Source organism: Rhincodon typus, chromosome 35 (assembly GCF_021869965.1).
Source record: "Rhincodon typus isolate 14 chromosome 35, sRhiTyp1.1, whole genome shotgun sequence".
Lineage (NCBI taxonomy): Eukaryota > Metazoa > Chordata > Chondrichthyes > Orectolobiformes > Rhincodontidae > Rhincodon > Rhincodon typus.
The window spans coordinates 24,693,297-24,709,503 of NC_063366.1; the positions used below are offsets into that span (position 1 = coordinate 24,693,297).

At 42.6% G+C, this 16,207-nt stretch overlaps 1 protein-coding gene across 1 annotated transcript in view; it reads right to left on the reverse strand.

Moving 5' to 3' along the window:
• LOC125487047 (carcinoembryonic antigen-related cell adhesion molecule 1-like) overlaps positions 1-16,173 on the reverse strand; it is a 191,810-nt gene extending 175,637 nt beyond the window's left edge. The window contains exon 1 of the mRNA XM_048616954.1: positions 16,146-16,173. The gene's annotated coding sequence lies outside the window, so the exon portion shown is untranslated. The remainder of the gene's footprint in view (positions 1-16,145) is intronic.
• Between the last annotated feature and the right edge of the window lie 34 nt (positions 16,174-16,207).

Consider the following 16,207-nt stretch of genomic DNA (forward strand, 5'->3'; position numbering starts at 1 on the left):
AGCTGAAAAACTGTCACTTAAACACTGTATGAAACATCACAGATGAAACACTGTCTACAGATGAAACACATTGGCTATAGATGAAACATTATCTGTAGAAGAAACACCCTATAGATTAAACACAGTGTGAGACAGATCACTGTTGATGAAATACTGACTACAAGTAAAATATTGTCTGCAGGTGAAACAGTTTATTAATGAAAAGCTGTTTGTTGATTAAACTGTGTAAATAAAACACTGCATATGAAACATTAGATGAAACATTGTCTGCAGATGAAACAGTCCGGACAATAAACTCTCTGTAATTGAAACACTGTGGAAGAAACAAAATGTGTGTAGAGACTCAGAACTCTGATGGACAGTCACCAGACTCAATATATTAACTCGGATTTCTTCCCAGAGATGCTGCCAGACTTGCTGAGTTTCTCCAGCAATTTCTGTTTATTTTTTGTTTCAGATGTCCAGGAATGACAATTCTTAGTTTCATGTAAGCAGGGTAAACTGTCCACTGATGCAAAGGTGCTAAATGAACATTTTGCTTCTGTTATTACCAAATTAGAAAATGGTGATGATGACCCAATTAAAAATGTGAGTGTTGAGCAACTGAGCAGCATAGTGATGGGTAAAGTAAAGGTGCTAAAAAGGCTGGCAGTACTCCAGGTAGAGAAGTTGGCAGCCTGATTGGTATGTATCCTAGATTGCTGAGAGAGGTAAGGGAGCAAATTGTAGAGCTGTTGACAGAAATTTTCCAGGTGTCTTGGAACAAAGGATTATCCCAGGGTACTGGAGGATTGCCAATGTGACTCCATTGTTTAAGCAAGGGGCACAGAATAACACAAGAAATAGTTAGTTTGACATTAACAGTGGGAAAACTGACAGAAGTGATAATATGGGATAAAGTAAACACGCACTTAGAGGAAAATGAGTTAATACTAGACAGTCAACGCATTAATGCAGGTCATGTCTGACAAACTGGATTGAACTCCCTGTTGAGATGACACAGATAGTGGATGAATGTAGTGCTGTGGATGTTGTATATTTGGACTTTCAGAAAGCATTTCATACGATACCATATGGCAATTTGGTTAGCAAATTAGAAATGTTTGGGATTGATGGGTCCTTGGAAGTGTGGATTATAAGTTGACTAAAAGTTAGGAAAGAGAGGGCAGGTATAGATGGCTATTTCTCATATTGGAGACAAGTTGAAAGTGATGTTCCCCAGAAATTGGTGTTGGGACCCTTACTTTTTCTGGTCTATATAAACAATTTGGAGATGGGTACTGAGGACAAGATCTCAAAATTTGTAGATGATACTAAACTAGAGAGAATAGTGAACTGTGAAATCATTTCTCCAATTTTTGGCCTTGAGGGGACCTACCCTTTTTCTAGCTATCCTCTTGCCCCTTATATATGTATATAAAATGCCTTGGGATTTTCCTTAATCCTGTTTGCCAAAGACATTTCACGGTCCCTTTTAGCCCTCATAATTCCTTGTTTGAGTTCTTTCATAATCTCTTTGTATTCTACAAGTGCTCTGACTGTCCACAGTTTCCCAGATCTTAGGTATATCTCCTTTTTCTTTTTGACTAAGCTCTCAATTTCTCTTGTCGTCTAAGGTTCCCAAATCTTGCCATTATTCTTCATGTTCACAGGAACATGCTGGTCCTGAACTCTAATCGAGTGGACTATAAAATATTCCCACATGCCAGATATAGACTTAGCATCCCCAATCTTCATTCACCAGTTCCTGCCTAATATTGTAGTAGTTAGCCTTCCCCAGTTTAGTACTTTCACCTATGGACTACTCTTGTCCTTGTGTATAAGTAATTTGAAACTTACAGAATTATGGTCACTGTTCCCAAAATGCTCCTCACTGAACCTGGATCACCTAGCCAGTCTCATTCCCCAATACCAGTCTTAGTGTAGCCCCTTCCCTAGTTGGACTATTTGCATATTATTTTAAAAACATGCTGGACACACCTAACAAATTCTCTGTCATTCAAGCCCCTGGCACTAAGTGAGTTCTAGTCAATACAGGGGAAGTTAAAATCATCCACTACAAGCCTCCGGGTTTTCATAATTCCTCTATCATCCACTAGCTATTGGGAGGCCTCTACTGCAATCCAATCAAAGTGACTCCACCTTTCTTATTCCTGAGCTCTATCCAAATGCCCTTGCTGCATGAGTCCTCCAATGTGTCCTCCTGCAATACAGCTGTGATATTCTCCCTTATAAGCAATGCAGGAATCCATGATGTAACCCACTAGTTATTGCCTGCTATTTAGAAAAATGACCCATTCATTCCTATTCTTTGTTGGCTTTTTGCTGACCAATTTTCTACCCATCTCAATACTCTACCCCCAATCCCATGTGCTTGAATATTACATATTAATCCTTATGTAGACTTTGTCAAATGACTTCTGATCATCCAAGTAAATCAACTCTCTCTGGTCAACTCTGAGTTACATCCTCAAAGAACTACAGTGGATTGTCAAGTATGGTTTCCCTTTTATAAATCCATGTTAACAATATTTTCTCTACCTCCTTTTCTAAATAGTGGGGTTACATTAGCCAGCCTCCAATCGGTAGGAACTATTCCAGAGTCTGTAGAATCCTGGAAGATGACCATTAAAGCATCCACTACTTTTACAGCCACTTCCTTAAGTACTGTGGTTGTACCCTTAATCTGTAAAGGCTCCCTGGTCATAGGTTCTCAGTCTAGCCGAAGTCTTGCACAATCTTAAGGGTTGGAATCCAGATCAAATTTTGTTAAAGACTGGTTCTGCACTCACTAGCCGCACCAGTATCAACCTCCATTAGAAGTGGGTGACCATTTAACTATATTGATTGATTCTGATTTGGATGTTGCTAAGCAATTTAACTGTTCCAAACCAGATGTAGGTGGACTTTCCAAGGTATGCAATCTCCTGGATACCGACCCATGAGTTCTCCTACTCAATTTTGGTCTAGGCTCCTTTACTGTCTTGAGTCCGCATACTGGCAGCAATGACAATGGCTTGTTGGCACGGATCCTGGAGAAAGTTTTAAACACTTGGGTGAGGCTTGGCTTTGTTTTGGGGTTTCACTGTGGGCTGACACATGGTGTCCCTCTGTTCAGGATATGTCTTGAGTGACGCTATGCAATTGCCTTTACTCAAGTGGTTCCCCAAGTTCAGTTGCCCTGGTAAGGGTGTCCACTTCTATCGGAATACCCTGCAACTCATATGCTCTACTTGCCTCATTTTCCAATGATAAAGCGTGTTTGAAATCCAATTGGGATTCAGCCAGTAGGTGCATTTGCATGCTTACATCATTAATCCCACATACCAAACGGTCTCTCAGCATCTCATCCAGGATTAAACCAAAGTCACATGCTTTTGCCAGTCATCTTAACCAAGTCAAAAATCCCGATACCAATTCCTCTGGTACTTGAATTTCTGAGTAAAACCAATAGCATCTTAGAATTAGAGGAGGCTTGGGATTGTAATATTCCTTAACTAAATCTGTCAACTCTTAAAATGTTTTAGGGTCCGGTGCCTCAGGAATTAGGCTCCTAATAGCTGAAAAAGCTGTGGGTCCACATGCTGTCAAAGAGTTGTTTGTTGCTTTTCATTTGCCCCAGTATCATTTGTCTGGAAAAAAATAACGCATTCTTTCCACAGACTGGGATCAAATGAGTCAAGCTTCCCAAATAATGGTATGATGCCAGAAACGCTTACTCCATCTCAAAGGAAACTGTTGTGAATGAATTTCTTCAGGAGTGTGCTTTTCTTTTGTCGCCACTGAATTAACTCCACAGAATCCACTCTCCCATCATCAAGGCACCCTTTATTTACATGTGGAAAGTCCTTGATACAGATCCAGCTTTCTCAGAGCCAGTTCTCAGAGTGAGCATACACTTCTGTACATATCGGTCAACCAGGGCTCCCTGGTTGGACCAGATTAACAGCCCCAACCAGGGAACTCTTATTCTATAAGGTTCACCTGGCTGACCTCATTACAATCACAACAGTGAGGGTATAGAGATGGTTTACCAGGACGTTGCCTGGTTTGGAGGGTATTAGCTACGATGAGAGATTGGACAAACCTGATTTGTTTTCACTTGAGCATTGAAGCTGATGGAAGTTTATAAAATTATGACAGGCTCGGATAGAACAGATAGTCCGAGTCTTTTTTCCCAGGGTACAAATGTCAATTTCTAGGGGACTTGGGGGTAAGGGAGTAAAGGAGATGTGAGAAGCAGGTTTTTTACTCAGAGGGTGGTAAGTGCCTGAAGTACACTGCCAAAGGAGGCGATGAAGACGATAAAACAACAATGTTTATGAGGGATCTTGATGGGTTTATGCATAGGCAGGGAACAAAGGGGTATGGACAGCATGGAAGCAAAAGGTATTTAGTTTGGAAAGGCATCATGTGTTGGCACAGTCTTGGTGGGCTGAAGGGCCTGTGCCTGTGTAGTACTGATCTTAGACCACATAATGTATATCTTAGCATTATTCCAATGATCATGTTAAGCCCCTACAATGAATACATTTGTGTCAATCCAGTGAATACATTAAGCCTGTACAGTGATTGCATTACTGTGAGTCCAGTGAAGTCAGTCAAGTCGTATAATGAATACATTAAGATCAGCCTAGTGAATACAGTAAGGCTATACATGTATACATTAACGTTAACCCACTAAACACAGTAGGACCTTAGTGAGTACATCAGTGTAAAGCCAGTGAAAACATTAAGCCCAAAAGTTCATGTCAATCCGGAAAACACAGTAAGACCTTACAGTGAAATTTTACAGCGTGTCCCTGATTTGCAAACATCCAACATACGAGTGCTTATAGAGCTCACAAATAGAGGTGTAATTTTAAGGATCTGGAATACGAATTATTCCTGAATTTACAAATCACTATTGTATATTATCCTGCTCTATATTCTGACTTGTGTACAAATGAACTTGCAAATAGACTCGATAATGGAATCTGTTTGCATCCCGGGAACTGCTTGTTATGTCAATGCAGAGAACACAACACGGCTGATTACTAATTATCTTAGCATCAGTCCAGTGAACACAGCAAGGCCATACAGCGAATGCATTATTCTGAATCCAGTGAAGACAGTAAGGCTGTATAATAAATACATCAGTGTTAATCCAAAGACAGTAACACTGTGGAGTGAATATATGAGTGTCAATCTCATGAACACGTTACCTGTAGAGTGAACACTTTAGTCACAACCCAGTGAAGGCAGTAAGACTGTACAGGGAATACGTTAGTGTAAAGCCAGTGAAGACACTGAGCACAAATAATGAGTACATTCATGTCAGTGAAGTGAACACATAAGGTTGTTAAGTGAAAACAATACTGGATCTCCCTGATTTGACAGTGTCCAACTTACAAACACATACTTACAAACAGGGGTGTAATTTTATCAATCTGGTAAATGAATTAAGCCTGTACTTACAAACATCTGTTATATATTGTCCTGCAATATGTTCTAAATTGCATACAAACCAACTCGCAAATGGACACAAGAACAGAACTATTTGCATCCCAGGAACTGCCTGTTGTGTCAATCCAGTGAAAACAATAAGGTTGTACAGTGAATAAATTAGTGAAGACAGTAAGGCCATGTAATGAATACATTGGTGCCCATCAGGGATACAGACTAGTATGCTTCAGTACAAAGGTGCCCATGTTTGTCAATTAAAGTTTCCAGGCCCTTCATGTGAATATACTTGTGCCAATCATGTGAATATTTTTGTCTTCATCATGTAAACATATTAGAGCCCGTCATGTGAATGTCTTATAGCTGATCATGTGAACACATTAGTGCCAATTCCGTGAGTGCTTTTATCCCTGTCTTGTGAACACAATATTGGTATCAGGTAAAGCCATGTGATCTGATGTTTTCAAAATCATTTTGGGTGTGGACACAGTGCCCACTCGTCATGTGAACACATCATTGTCAGTCAGGTGAACACATTGATGCCCACCAGGTGAACACTTAATGCCCTTCAGGTAAATACATCAGTGCCAGTGAGGTGAGCACACCTGTGCCAGTCAGGTGTGCTGGATACAGAGAGTATGATGGGGTCTTTTTGGTAAATTGGCTGCCAACAATCCTTGACTGCTCATTCACTCATTCTCTCATGTGCTGTTGGAGCACAGCAGAGCAGCAATGGAAATTCTAGAGGGTGATCTTTAGTGAAGGTCAGAGTGGGACTGAACTTTAATGTGTGGTGGGTGTGAATGGCGTTGGAAGCCAGAGGAATGACTTGGCATTTTGTTTTCCACACTCGTCTGCTGAAAGGAGACATGGGGGAAAAGACCCTATGGTGGAAATTCTGTCCCCCAATTCCTAAATCCATTTCAGAGTCAATACAGCATGGAGCTGGAGGAACACAGCAGCTCAGGCAGCATCAGAGGAGCAGGAAAGTTGACATTACTGGTTTACACCCTTCATCAGTCGACCTTCCTGCTTTTCTGATGCAGCCTGACCTGCTGTGTTCCTCCAGCTCCACACTGTATTGACTCTGACTCCAGCACCTGCAGATCTTGCTATCTCTCAAATCCAATTCCGTGGGTAAAGTCCATGACAACCCACATCATTGCTGTTGTTCACCCCTTCCCACCTGGAGGAATCTCAGCACCAAGTCTCTACTGATTACCAAACAGGATTCATGCAGAATTACATACAAGGGGAAGCCATTCCATTCTTAAAAACAGTGCATTGCAAGAAAGTGACACCTTTCCACACTATGGAGAAAACTTGACACGCTCACATTTGACTGTCAGCTCATGGAGGACACTGGATTTACTGAATGGCTTTTGTATGAAACAACCATAAATCCCAGAGTCTGATTTCTGTGCCTTTTTGATGACCAAAGTCATGTTAGCATGGATCAATGTGTATCAGTTATTAGCAGCAGCGTCTGTTATTGCACGCCATATGACAGACTGGACTTTCCCCGATACTGTACAGGTCAATGCAATTGTACTGTTTTCCAGGCTGGAATTGCTGGATATGTAAGGTTCACCAAGCAGTTCTAGAGAGAGATGAAACACAGAATTTTAATATTCAGGATAGAGTGCTAACCCACATAGTCCTTCCACAGTCAAAGCCTGGGTCAGAAGTTAATCCTGAATAATAACGTGGTGTCTGGACATAACTACCATCAGTAAGTCTCCAACCAAATCCGCTCAGAGCACACAGACCAGCAATCTCCTTCTAGGGAACCATGAAGATGGTCAGTGTTGAAAATGGACACAGTAAGCGATGGGCGAAAGTTCATTGATGGAGCTGCATTTGGAACCTTGAAATTCCTTCAGCTATTGTTTGCAAATTGGAAATTAAACCCTGGATATTGGGCACAGAGATCTTGGTGAGGCACATATCTAACTTTGTGAAGAGTTGCAGGTCCCCACTCAGGACAACGGCCTCAACTGATCCACTCAGGATTAATGTGGGCTCCGAAATGACTGGGAGCTGCTGGGAGACTGTGAATGCCACATTCATCTTCCATACGTGAACAGTAAGTCTGGAAATAAACATTTGAATGTTTACTTGGGTTTTTATTTTAGCTTTCTGGCGTCTGTTATACTTTGTGTTACAATAAGTGGATCGCGAGCTCTATCAAACTGTGGCTTTGAGAAGAAGGCTGGAGGTGCTTTGTGAAATACGAGGAGGAGCTGGAAATTAGTGAAAGACTCAACAGCCAGTGGCTTAAAACAGAGCCAATTAGTTCTCAATTCTGTAAAACAGTGACACACAATTACAGAGTAGCATCCTATTCCTATCTTAAAGGAGCCACTCTTCTGAGGGAGAACAAGTTGAAAGTTAGGAGACACTATTTGTGTCAGCTGTGGTCTCGCACTTTGTCCAGGAGTTGACCCATGTTCGACAATAGGCATTAAAGGCTGTAGAAATCAACTTCTAATGAATAGTCCCAGTCTCCATACTAGCATCCATACAGAGCAGCAGGAAAGTGGAGAAAGGCTGAAGTTGGCCAAATGAAGAAAAGGAATACAACCCACTCCTCGCTTCATCCCTGAGTGAAGAGTTTTGACGCAGTAATTCTTTCAGTGATGAGTGACAGAATGGAAGAAAAAGGCAGAAGGTGGGAGGAGAGGTAAAGATAGAAAGATGGAAAGGGTGATATGACAAGGAGGGGAAACGAAGAGGGAGAAATGAGAGTGGGAGGCTGGGAGGATATCGGAAAATACTAAGTGGAAAATGGAAGGGGTAAGAGAGAGACAGGAGAAAGTAAGAGAGGGAATGTGAGACAAGAAGGAGTTGTAGAGGGGGTATGAATATCTACAAATTTTCTCAATGCCCTCCATTGAGGGAATGGGAAACCCCCAGGATTGCTACAACTGATTACCATCCTGTGACTGTGCTGGGAAGTGATGCTCCCTGTGGCGAACAGTCATACTCATGGTCCACAACAACTTGTATTCATGTAACATCTTTAACATCATGAAACATCCCAAGGCATTTCACAGAGACATAAAACAGAACATCAGAATAAACTGCACGAGGAGACATTTGGATGGATGAGTCAAAGCTTGTTCAAAGTGGAAGTTTATAAGGTGTGTCTTCAAGGAGCAAAGTGAGGGGGAGGTTGAGAAGAGTCAGGAGGGAATTCCAGGCAGCTAAAGGCACAGCCACCAACGATGAAACGATAAAAACGAGGCATTCTCAAGCGGGCCAGAATTAGCAGAGTGTAGATATTGCAGAGTACTGCAGGGATAGAGGAGCTTGTAGAAATAGGAAATGTCAAAGCCACAGAGGGATTGGAAAACAAGGAAAGGAATTTTTAAAAAAAGAGGCAATGGTGATGGGTGAATGCAGGGACATGGGGAGCAGAGTTTTAGATAATCACATTTCCATATAGTGAATTGGGGAAGCTAGTCAGGAGCGTGTGGGAATAGCCAAAACTGGAGCTAACAAAATACGGATGAGAGTTTCAGCAGCAGATGTGCTGAGGCAGGAGAGTCAGTTGATGTTGCTGAGGTGTTAATAGATGGTCTTATTGAGGGTGCAGATGTGTGGTTAAAACTCATTCTGACAGCAGGTATTGACTGTAGAGACACAAAGAATATTCCAGAAATAACTGATAAATCAGGAGCTGAAAGGGGGAAGAGGAGCTTAAAATAATTGCAATTATCAGGGTGAGGTCCTGAGGAAATTAATAGAACAAAAGGCTGACAAATTATCAGATCTGATATCTTATACCTTAGGGTCTTTCGAGAAATGTCTGCTGAAATCATAGGTGTAAAGTTTACCAGGGAAAGGAACAGAATCGGTGTGAGGGAGTAGAGTTAATGATGGTGGCTGAAGACAATGGCCTCAGTCTTCCCAATATTTTAATGCAAGGAAATTTCTGCTCATCCAATTCTGGATATGGGATAAGAAACCTGAGAATGGAGGGCCAATGAGGGGTTGCTGCTGGTAGTATTTATGCAGCCAGGTGTCTGTATATTCCAGGATCTTGTATATTCTGCAGTATTTAGCTCCGCCATCAACACTATAATTCCAACCAAACTCATCTCCAAACTCTGAGACCTAGGTCTCTGCTTCCCCCTCTGCAGCTGGATCCTTGGCTTCCTGACCTGCAGACCACAATCGGCAAGGACATGCAACAACACCTCCTCCACAATAATCCTCAACATGGGTGCCCCACAAGGCAGGATACTCAGCCCTTACTATCCTCCTTATATACTCACAGCTATGTAGCCAAATTCAGCATTAACTCCATTTACAAATTTGCTGACGACACCACTGTCATGAGTTTGGAACAAAAACAAACTTGCTGGAAAAGCTCAGCAGGTTTGGTAGCATCTGTGAAGAAAAAAACAAGTTAATGTTTTGGGTCTGGTGACCCTTCCTCAGAACCCTGTAAAGCTATGCTATTTCTAATCAAACTGTGCTTTTCCAAATAATCAAATACTGTCTCTCAGAATCCTCTCCAATAATTTTCCCACCAAAGAAGTGAGACTGACTGGTCTGTAATTCCCAGGATTATCCCTATTCTCTTTCTTGAACAAGAGAATAACATTTGCCACCCTCCAATCATATGGTACTACTCGAGTGGTCAGTGAGGACGCAAAGATCATCGCCAAAGGGGCAGCAATCTCTTCCCTCACTTCCCATAGTAACCTTGGGTATATCCCATCTGGCCCAGGGGCCTTATCTATCCTCACATTTTTCAAAACTTCTAGCACATCCTCCTTCCTAATATCAACCGTTTGAGCATATCAGTCTGTTTCACGCTGTCCTCACAAACATCAAGGTCCCTCTCACTGGTGAATGCTGAAGCAAAGTATTCATTAAGGACCTCCCCTACCTCCTCTGACTCCGCGGACCAGTTCCCTCCACTATCCCTGATTGGCCCTACCCTCACTCTGGCCATCCTCTTGTTCCTCACATAAGCATAGAATGCCTTGGGGTTTTCCTTAATCCTACCCGCCAAGGCTTTTTCATACCCCCTTCTCACTTTCCTAAGTCTATTCTTCAGTTCCTTCCTGGCTACCTTGTAGCTCTCTAGAGCCCTGTCCGATCCTTGCTTCCTCAGCTTTAAGTAAGCTTCCTTCTTCCTTTTGACTAGATGTTCCACATGTCTTGTTATCCAAGGTTCCTTCACCTTACCATCCCTTCCTTGCCTCAGTGGGACAAACCTTTCCAGTAATCGTAGCAAGTGCTCCCTAAACAACCTCCACATTTCTGACATGCATTTCCCTGAGAACATCTGTTCCCAATTTATGCTCCGCAGTTCTTGCATAATAGTGATGTGTGTGTGTTGTGGGTAAGGGGGTAAAGGAGACAGAATGAGTGTCTGTGGGGGGTGGGGGGGGGGAAGAAAGTGTGTGTGTGTCTCAAGCACACGCACACACACATAAATCTATGGGGTGAATTTGTACTTGCAAATACATTCTATTTTGTTCAAAAAACATTATTTATAGACAGTCAATGTGGCGTTTTACAAATTCCACTTTAGAAATAAAACCAGTTTGACTCTAAACCAAAACACAAACAGATTCTAAACAAGGTCTCACACTTAACATGCATTGTCAGAGGTAAAATGTCACGCCTTCTTTACACTGAAAAAATATTCAGATCTCTCAGGACAGTGATTTGAAATACATTCTGGGATTTACATATTAAATTTAAAAAGCTGATTAAAGATTTAACAACATCTTAGGTTTGCTCATTACATCCTTATTAGTGGTGTGACCCTTTAATCTTTTACTTATAAATTCTGTGTCTGATGCCATCTGTCTCACTAATACCTGAAGGAGGTGCTAGGCTCCGAAAGCTTGTGTTTCCAAATAAACCTGTTGGACTTTAACCTGGTGTCTGTGATTTCTGACCTTGTACTCCTACTTAGCCAATTGTTTTGCCCCTTTAAGGAAGCAATGGACTTGCACCCCAAGATCCCTCTGTATATCAATACTCCTAAGGGTTCTGCCATTTACTGTACTCTTTCCTCCTGCATTTGACCTCCCAAAATGCATCACCTCACATTTGTCCAGATTAAACTCCATCTGCCACTTCTCCGCTCAGCTTTCCAACTGATCTATATTGTGCTGTATCCTTTGATAACTTTCCTCACTTTTCACAACTCTACCAATTTTCATATCATCTGCAAACTTACAAATCAGACCACTTACATCTTCATCTAAATCATTTACAAATATTACAAACAACAGATCTGATCCTTGCGGAACATCACTGGTTCCAAACCCATCACTGCTTCCATCTAGAACGACAAGGACAGCAGACACATGGGAGTACCACCATCTGCAAGTTCACCTACCATCCTGACATAGAAACGTATGCCATTCCATCAGTGACACTCAGTCAAAATCACTAACAACATTGAAAGCTCATCTACAGCAGTCCAAGAGATCTGCTCACCACCAAGACTATAAGACCAGAAGTAGGTCATTCAGTCCTTCAAGTCTGCTCCACCATTCAATGAGATTGTGGCTGATCTCAATCCTCAACACTACTCTTCTGTCTTTTACCCATAAATCCTCTATTCCCTTACTAATTAAAAGTCTACCTACCTCAATCTTGAATATACTCAATGCTCCAGTCTCAGCAGCCCTCTGTGGTGAGGAATTCCACAGATCCGCAACACTCTAGAAATTTCCCCCATCTCTCTCCCAAACATGTGACCCCTCATTCTCAGATCAGGCCATGTGGTCCCAGACTGTCGCACAACAGGAAACAACCTTTCCACATCTACCCTGTCAATAAAGTCATCTCTCATTTGTCTAAATTCCAACAAGGACAGGGCCAATCTACTCAACCTCTTCACACAACACAGTCCCTCCAGGCCTCATATCAGTGTAGTGAACCTCTTCTGGATGGCTTTAATTGTTTAGATAAGGAATTATGAAAAAGTTCTGAAGAAGGGTCACTGGACCCAAAACACTAACTCTGATTTCTCTGCACAGATGCCACCAGACCTGCTGAGATGTACCAGCAATTTCTGTTCTTTTGTTTCCGAATTCCAATAGCCGCAGTTCTTTTGGTTTTTTTGTTGATTGGTTTTACCAGTGCCTTGTACATTTTAGCAAACCCTCCTTATTTTTATGTGTTTTGAAGAAGGGTCATAGGGCCTGAAACGTTAACTCCGATTTCCCTCGATGATGCTGCCAGACCTGTTGAGTTTTTCCAGTAATTTCTGTTTCTGATTTCTAACATCTGCAGTTTTTGCCTTTATTTTTTCCCTATTTTTATATTGCAGTCCCAGTTAAATAAAGGCCAACTTTGTATTTGCCTTCCCCATTACCTGCCAAATTGAGCGAAATAACATGCTAAAGGGGATTGACAAAGTAGACATAGAGATGATATTTTCCCTTGCGGAGCAATCCAGAAGCAGACCATTGTTTTAGGATAAGGTGCTGAAGATTCAAAACAGGGATAAGGAGAAACTACTTCGCTCAAAAGGGTGGCGGATCTGTGGAATTCATTCGCAGAGAGTGCACTGGATGCTGGGATACTGAGTACATTTAAGGAGATTGATTCTTAACTAGTGTAGAGTTGAAGTGTTATGAAGGAAACTGGAGTTGAGGCAGAGAGTAAATTAACCATGATCTTAAGACAAGGCGCTTTACAACCTTCAGGCCAATATTGAGTTCAATACCTTCAGATTGTTAATCCATTCCTTCCCCTTCTTTTAGCTTTGCTTGTTACATTCTCAGTCACCATGTCCTCTCTCCCCTCCCCTGACCCCAGTGGGACTGTGCGTTCTTTCCAGTTTGGCAGTTAGACATACCATTGATCTGCTTGCTCACAGTCTGATCACTTAATCAGAACTTAACCAACATCCTTTCTCCCCCAGCACTCCAACCCCCCCACCATTACATAAATGGTACCCCCATACCCCCCACACTTCATGTCAGCTGTGATGAAGAGTCATCTAAACTCAAAATGCTAGCTTGCTTTCTCTCCATGGATGCAACCTAACCAGCTGCGATCTTCAGCATTTGTTGTTTTCAGTACAAAACAAAGAACAATACAGCGCAGGAACAGGCCGTTCGACCCTCCAAGCCTGAACACAGAACATAACAGCGCAGTACAGGCCCTTCAGCCCTCGATGTTGCGCTGACCTGTGAAACCAATCTGAAGCCCATCTAACCTACACTATTCCATTATCATCCATATGTTTATGGAATGACCATTTAAATGCCCTTAAAGTTGGCAAGTCTACTACTGTTGCAGGCAGAGCATTCCACACCCTTACTACTCTCCGAGTAAAGAACCTACCTCTGACATCTGTCCTATATCTATCACCCCTCAATTTAAAGCTATACGTCCCCTCACATAGCCAAATGCGCCAACACATTTTGCCCTTCCATGCTAAAACTATCTTCACTTACAGAATCCGTATCCCTCTATTCCCTTCCAATTCACATATTCGTCTAGGTCCTTCTGGAATGCTGCTATTGTGTCTGTTTCCACCACTTTCTCTGGCAGCGCATTCCATTCACTCACCACCTTTTGAATGAAAAATTTAGCCTGCACATTCTTTTAAACATCCTCCACTGCACCTTGAACTTGTGTCCCCTAGTAATTGTCCCCTTAACCCAGTTCCACTCTATCCATGCCATTCGCAATCTTACAAACTTCTGTCAGGTTGCCCTTCAGCCTCCAGTGTTCCAGTGAAAACAAACCCAATCTATCCGATCTTTCTTTATAGCTAAAATTCCCCATACCATACATCCTGGTAAACCTTTTCTATACCCTCTCCAAAGCATGCACATTCTTCTGGTAGTGTGGTGATCAGAACTGTACACAATATTCCAAGTGTGGTTGAACTAAAATTCTATAAAGCTGCAGCATAACTTGTCTATCCTTATACTCAATGGCCCTTCCAATGAAAGCAAGCATGCCATAGGCCTCTTTCACTACCTGCGCTGCCACCTTCAGTGATCTGTGGACCCGCACACCCATATCCCTCTGCCATTCACTGTATAATTTCTGCCTGTACTTGACCTTCCCAAAGATTCCAGCATCTGCAGTAATTTGCTGCTAAACCCAATCAACATGAAGATTAAAGTCACCCATTGCCCTACTTTATTACCTCCTCCTATTATTTGTTGATTTGTAATCACCACTCTGTAGGAGAGGCTGTTTGGGGTCTATCAATGGCTTCTTTCTCTTGCTGTTCTTTTTACCTCCGCCCAAATGGACTCTATATCAACCGAGTCCACCACTGACACTCAGTAGCTGCAGTGTGTACCATGTACACGATGCACTGCAGAAATTCACCAAGGCTCCTTAGACAGCATCTCCAAACCCACAACCATTACCATCCAGGACAAGGTCAGAAGATACATGGAACACCACCTTCTACATACACCACCTTTTAGGGGCAGCATGGTGGCTCAGTGGTTAGTACTGCCAACTCACAGCGCCAGGGACCCAGGTTCAATTCCACCTTCAGGCAACTGTCTGTGTGGAGTTTGCACATTCTCCCCGTGTCTGCGTGGGTTTCCTCCAGGTACTCTGGTTTCCTCCCACAGTCCAAAGATGTGCAGGTTAGGTGGATTGGCTAAGCTAAATTGCCCATAGTGTTCAGGGACGTGTAGGTTAGGTGGGCTATAGGGGGATGAGTCTGGGTGGGATGCTCTGAGGGTCGATGTGGATTTGTTGGGCCAAAGGGATTTTATGATCTACATATTCTCAAAGCTTTTAAAGGCAGATGCCCTCTAGTAGGAATGCTGAATTAGCAGCTTTAAATACACAGAAATAAATCAGTTTCACCTTGTGATTCACTTAGTAAAGAGAAATGCAAGGACAAAATAAATCTTCATGTCACTGCAGACACCCAATGGATCCATGTAAGATCAAAAATCGTGTCAACAGTAAATCAAGGAACAGGCAGAGGTTACAGAGATAGCATCCTGTCAGAGACGAGTTGTTACAATCCTAAACATTTTATACAATAATTCTGTTGAATCAGCCAATGAGCACATTGTAACCCAGGCAGGGAGAGTCTGCAAATAGCGCCAGAACCTGAAGAGAGAAACATGGTGGATTATTCAGAGAGAGACAGAACATATATATATTATTCACATGGCACAGAGTGAGAGAAACAGAATGTAATCATTCACATATTGCACGGACAAAGACATAGGAAGAAAGGTATCGTGTACTATTCACATAGAAGGCAGATAGAGAGAAGGACAGAAAATAGAGGTTGTAGAGAGACCACAGCTGAGAGAGAGAGAAACAAACACTAATCCCATTCACTCCCCAAACTGTTTAATATCCCTCAGGCTAATCCCAGTAACTCCGCAAACCCTCTAATATCCCACACAATCCCCAAACCTTGTAACACCTTACACAGTCTGATCACAGTCACATACTGATGGTAAAGACTTTTTTTTTCTCTGATCACAGTTAGATGCAGCCACGTTGAGGGAGGAATCTGCCTTTTTACAATCTCCACCTGGAATTTAGTGGGGCCTAGCGTTTTGGACTCTTGAGTCAGATAATTAGGTGTGCTGCTGAAGATGTGGGTGATCCCGCCCCCCGGGTGATCCCGCCCCCGGGTGATCCCGCCCCCGGGTGATCCGGTCCCGGGTGATCCCGCCCCCGGGTGATCCGGTCCCGGGGATCCCCCTCTCTCTTACCGCCGGCCCCGGGCCCAGCTTTTCCGTCTCTTCACCGAGCGACAGCGACCGTTATCCCCGGG